Consider the following 6000-nt stretch of genomic DNA (forward strand, 5'->3'; position numbering starts at 1 on the left):
TTTTAGTTATTCAGGACTTGTTCACGAAGTGGATAGAATGTAAAACTCTCCGATCCGCGACAGGTCTAAAAATTAGGGAGTCCTTAGTAGACTTAGTTATTTCGCGTTGGGGCACTCCCAAATGTTTGCTTACAGATAACGGTACCGAGTTTGCGAATAAAGAGATCAAGGAATTTGCCCGTGATAACGGGATACGTCACGATACCACCCCTCCATATCACCCTCAGGCAAACTTCGTCGAGAGGGTGAATAAGGTCCTAAAGACCATGATTGTCGCATTTGTTGACCGAAATCATAGGGAATGGGACATGAATATTGCAGACTTTAGGTTCGCGTATAATACCACGGAGCATTCCTCGCTAGGAACTTCTCCGGCATTTCTGAATCTGGGCCGCAAATTGGCGCCGAGGGAAAGACTGCGAGACCGAGGTAACGAGATGACTCAGGTCGACGCGACAGATCCCGCGGTTTGGTCTAATTAAATGAAACGGCTTAAGTTGATTCGGGAATAGGTTAGCGAAAATTTGGAGGAAGCTTAGGAGAGGCAGGCGACGTATTATAACCTTAGACGTCGACCTCGCAATTTTCATTTTTTTTCCGGGTGAACTTGTCTTGCAAAGGCGGCACGTTCTTTTGTCGGCCGCAGATAACTTCGCGGCAAAATTGGCACCCAAATTCGAAGGTCCTTTCCGGATCGGGAGGAAAATATCCTCCATAGTTTATGAGTTGACTCGTCTAGACAGGTCAGCCGCCGGGAGGATTCACACGCAAAATCTAAAACCCTATTATTCCCCCGACCCTGAATAGAGTACCGAGCAAAGACAAAACATCCCGCGTAAAGACGATGGAGCAGGCGCAAGAAGAGTGGCGGCGCTTCCTGGAGCGATACAGCCATCTCGTCAAGCGAATCGACGAGGAGTATCCCGAGTTGTGGGCGGATATGGCGGACGTGATGGAGACCGTCCGGCGCCACACGTCTACAACCCGTGGCGCGGTAGTCCGCGATTTTCCCGAGACGTGGGAGGCAGGGTCTCAGACAACCCTCTCGGAGGCGGACGGAGAAATCAGGGTGCGCTTTCCAACACACGATTTCGGGCAGCAAATTCTAATTGTGGAGGCGGGAACCAACAGGGCCACGCAAACGTATTTTGTGTTGCGTTGGTCCCGCGCCGCCCGGCAGACGTCCGACACTGCCACATCACCTCACCGCCCCGAGACTTCCTCGCCGCCGCGGACTAGAACGCGGACGCCCTCCCGCCAAAGATCCCGAGACGAGGCACTCATTACCGACCAACTGCCCCTGGGCTGTTGGAATTGTGGGGGGCGGCATAGATACGCCGTTTGCCCGCTATCCCGACAGAGCGATTTCTGCTATGGGTGCGGGCAGCGGGGGGCCACGGTGAAAACCTGCCCGCGATGCGGACCGACATACGAGGGGGACAACCCCAGCCAAGAAGAGCGCGGACCGCGCCGGGGACCGCCACCGGAGCGCAACGGACGGACGCCGAGGACAGCGCCCAACTCCGTACTCCTAACACCCCCCCCCAAACACTTCTAATTTTTTGTTTTGTTTTTTTTGTGGCTGGCTACCATTTTTTTTCTGGTTGTTTATTTATTTATTTCGATCGGCAGTCTCGCCGGGATTAGTTAGGCCACCCATTCACGCCCGGGGTACCCCTCCCCTCTTATTTTCTTTTCTTTTTTCTCTCTTTCCCCCCGATTCTTTTTTTTTTGGCAAGCGCGTTTGCAAGGGGAGAGAAAGGAGAGATTTTTTTCTTTATGTTACCTAGGAGAGGAAACTACCACCCCCAGTGAGGCGGTACAGAGAGACTCCATGGTGTACCTGATAGTAATGAAAAGATTTTTAAGATATTCGAGAGGCCCAATCTTTAAGCCCTAACTTCTAACCCATCCTAAGACACCCTCACCCCCCTGAGGAGTCGTGGTCTCGATGAGCAGGACTCCTTTCTTATATCGCGGGAATAGTAGAGTAGAAATGACTGTCGGCGTGATTCGGGACCTCGTGGGTGGAGATCATGGCAGGAGTGTATTTTGGGTTTTTGGTCCTTCGTCATGAGAGAGCAGTGATCGAGTGGGTGGTCATCGATGTGGGTCGATGTCCAAGATCTTCTCGGTCCTTCCCAGGAAGAGGAGAGTTGTAACGTGGTCTTTTTGACCTCGTCACAAGGGCGGACGCGTCCGGCCGGAAAGCGTCTGAGAGCGTTTTGAATTTTGCGTTTTGTACGGGTAAGCAGCGACCTTTTCGCTGACTCGCCCTCATTCGGTAGCGGCAGTCGAGGTGGTGGGCCAGGAGAGCTTACATTGTTTTAGGAAGAAGAGGACCCAGGCAAACAGCAGAGGGACGACCCCGGACAGGGAGGAACGGAGACTGAGCGACCGGGTCGGTGAGTAGTAAAGAGTAATCAGGTATACGCAGTACCGAGAATATAAGGATGAGATACTGCAAGCGAAATCCTTACAGCCCCGGATAGACGAACCTTTTTTTTTTATTTTTTTATTTTTTTTTTTTTTTTTACTCTGGGGAAACCTCATGGTACTACTCACCTCCGGGTAGAGGTGAGGGTTATGTGGGACTCTCTGCCCCGCCTGGCCGGCCCGCGCCCCGCTTGGCCGGTCCGCCGTAGCGGGCCGGAGAGTCGGGATTGGCGGGCCGGAGAGCCGGGACAGGACCTACCGCACTAAAACCCCAGAGGATGTCCTTCACGGGCGTTATACAGAGGACGGCCAGGATGCTGGAATCCCATGCCGTCTAGCCGCCTCCCCGCCTTTTTCCCTCCTTGGGAGGGTGTCGCCTTCCGCGGAAGGCGACACCCTCCCCCCGTCATTGTACGGGTTTTTCGCGGTTGCGGCGCAGGGCGACATCGACCTCACGCCGCGCCCTCTTAAAGAGTTTGAGGGGCGGAGCCATGGCTCGAGAACTCCCACTCGAGCCATCGCCCCTCGCCCCCCCAGTGTCGCAACCCCCGGACCCACAAGAGGGTGGTCCGGTTCGGCGGTCACTGAGGGAGCCCTCATCAGGGGGTCCCTCTCAGAAGGAGAGAAACCCCCTTCCGTGGACGGTGTTGCCCTCTCACCGGTGCCTTATGGCTCCCGGTGAGAGGGCCCCGCACGTCACGTCACGTCTGTGAGAGGGGGCCAGGCACCCATACGGAAGGACAAGTCCGTCCGCAGGGGATACGTGGCCCCCCTCCCTAGGTCCCCCCGACTGCGGTCTCCCTCTTTCCCCTAGGGGCAGAGTTTGCCCGCAGCCAGGGAGGCCCCTCCCTGGCTCTCAAAGGACGCCGGTCCATGTACCATCCCCACCTCCACGCGGTGAGAGCTGGAAACGTCGAGGTACCCCCTCGGCGGCTAACGGGGCAATGGTTTCGGGCAGAGTGTGTGTACCGACACACATCTCTGAGCATCGGCGGGGTTTTTCGGCTCCTCTCACGAGTGTCACGGGCACGCTCGAACGCCGGGTGAACGCCCAGGCTTGTAGGGCGGGGACAATTGTCCTTAAGCCGTGGCCAGAGGAGCTGGGGACTCTAAAGGTGCTTCGCGGCGCACTAGGCGCGAATCCGAGGGAGCTTTTCCCTTCGGATTAGCCGTCCATAGGAGGAGGGACCCATAGCTTGGCTCAAGTCCCAAATCTTATGGAGACACGGCACGGGTGCCTTACTTGTGGGGCACTCACGGGGGGGCGGTGGCTTGGGGGGAGACGGCTTAGCTCCGGCGAGCCTCATGGGAAACGACCGTCTCCCCGGTAGTAGATTACATCCCCAAGATGGGGGATGCTCGGGTAAGGTGCAGTCCCCACTGTGGGACTTGGGCGGCGGTGATGTACCGGTGGGCTTGGCCGTGCCGGGGTGATTCCGCCGCTCTTGTCCCATGGATCGCCTGGGGTTTGCCCGCGTGACCATCTTCTCACTCACCCAAGAGGTGTGGGAGGAGATGGTCGTGAAGATTGTACTTGATCCTCCGGAACTTCGCAAGTACATTTACCTCGAGCCATTTACTTCGAGACACGGATGCCCACCGGGGCGCGGTGATGTCAAGTGACGGGACATGATCCCAGAGGCTGACATCGCCAGCAACAGGGGTCCGCCTTCCCCCTCGTATAAAAACGCGGAGGCGGGGACACGGGCAGGGATGATGATGGTTACTCGAAATTACTCGAGTGATCAGACATCATACAAACAGGGGTCTACCTTCCCCCTCGTATAAAAACGCGGAGGTAGCCGGGACGGAGGTGTTTCTGTTTCGTAAACACTTCCGGGGCTGCGATCAGCCGACAGCGCGGGGGTCCGCCTCCCCCTGAAAAATCGGAGAGCGGCTAGGGAACAGATCGCGTGCCTCTGCCGTGAGGATCGGGTAGGAGTCCCTGGTGCTTCACAACAGGGAAACGGGTTGTGTTTCACCCTTCGGAAATTCGGAAACACTTTAGCACTTCGAGTCACGGATGCCCAGCGGGGCGCGGTGATGTCAGGCGAAGGGACAATGTCCTGGAGCCTGACATTGCCAGCAACAGGGGTCCACCTTCCCCCTCGTATAAAAACTCGGAGGTGGGGACACGGGCAGGGATGATGATGGTTGCTCGACTAACATCGAGTGATCAGACATCATACGCACAGGGGTATGCCTTCTCCCCTCGTATAAAAACGCGGAGGTACACGGGCCGGGGGTGTTATCGGCATGGAAACATCCTCGGGGCTACTCGTAGTCGACAGCACGGGGGTCCGCCTCCCCCTGAAAAACCGGAGAGCGGCTAGGGAACGTAGATCGCGCGCCTCCACCGGGAGGTTCGGGTAGATTCCCTTGGTGCTAAGGCAACAAGGGTAAGAGGGGCTATGCTTCACCCTTCGGAAAAACCGGAAGCACCCGGGGTACATCGAGTCACGGATGCCCAACGGGGCGCGGGGATGTCAGGCGAAGGGACAAAGTCCTGGAGCCTGACATCGCCAGCAACAGGGGTCCGCCTTCCCCCTCGTATAAAAACTCGGAGGCGGGGACACGGGCAGGGATGATGGTGGCTTCTCGAGCATGCTCGAGAGGTCAGACATCATACAAACAGGGGTCCGCCTTTACCCCTCGTATAAAAACGCGTAAGGCGGCCGGTGCCGGGTTGTATTCAACATGGAAACATCCTGGTGAGACATGGCATGGTCTGAACGGGGAAAGGCACGTACTCCTGAGGATTCGAGCCTGCGTACGCTGGGTGGTGCTGAGGTCCGCATCAACCCTTAAGGCAAGCGCGGGGTCTGAGCCCTCTATTCTGCTGGGGGGCTTCACCCTTGAGGGGAAAAGTAAAAGAGCTATGCCCACAAGGAGGAGGAGCCCCGCAGGAGGGGCTCCATATTTTCCCTGGGGGATCCGCGGGAGTGGCGGCCTTGACTCAACACAGACGTCTGCCTAGTGGAAGATCGTTTACTTCACTATAAATAACCGGTAAACGACACGCGAGGGAAAGAGGGAAATCTGGGAAAGAAACTCAGATATCCCTCTGACGGGATGGGAACCCTAGCAGAGGGAGAACCAAAGGGGGGCCTTCGAGTCTATCTCGTCGTATCCCCCCCGTGGACCGCCACCTTGTCGTGGTGGGGGGGCTCACCCTTCGCAAGGGAATAGCCTTGCGAGGGGTGCCAAGAGCGGTCTGTACCTCTTGTAGAGGTACAAAAGGCCTGGTGGGGCCTCAGGGTTTCGACCCACCACCCTTGGAAGGCCACCAAGTAAAAAAACCAAAAAACAAACATGAGAGGAAGGACCCAAAAGAAAAAACTTACCGGCCCAGGGGAATCGGATGCCCCAGGGCCCGGCGGGGAGGGGGGTATCGTCCCGGCCTCCGCCCCGTCGTCAACGTACGACGGGCAGGCGATGGAGACGACGGAGGATGAAGGGTCCATGGCGGCTTCGTGTGGATCCCTTGACCCCCTGGGGTCTGGGGACTCGCACAGGCCGTACGGAGAGGGAGAAACAGGCGGTATGCTGTCCTGCCTGCTGAAC

Source organism: Nylanderia fulva, unplaced genomic scaffold, assembly GCF_048542155.1.
Source record: "Nylanderia fulva isolate GAGA-0341 unplaced genomic scaffold, ASM4854215v1 Scaffold218, whole genome shotgun sequence".
NCBI lineage: Eukaryota > Metazoa > Arthropoda > Insecta > Hymenoptera > Formicidae > Nylanderia > Nylanderia fulva.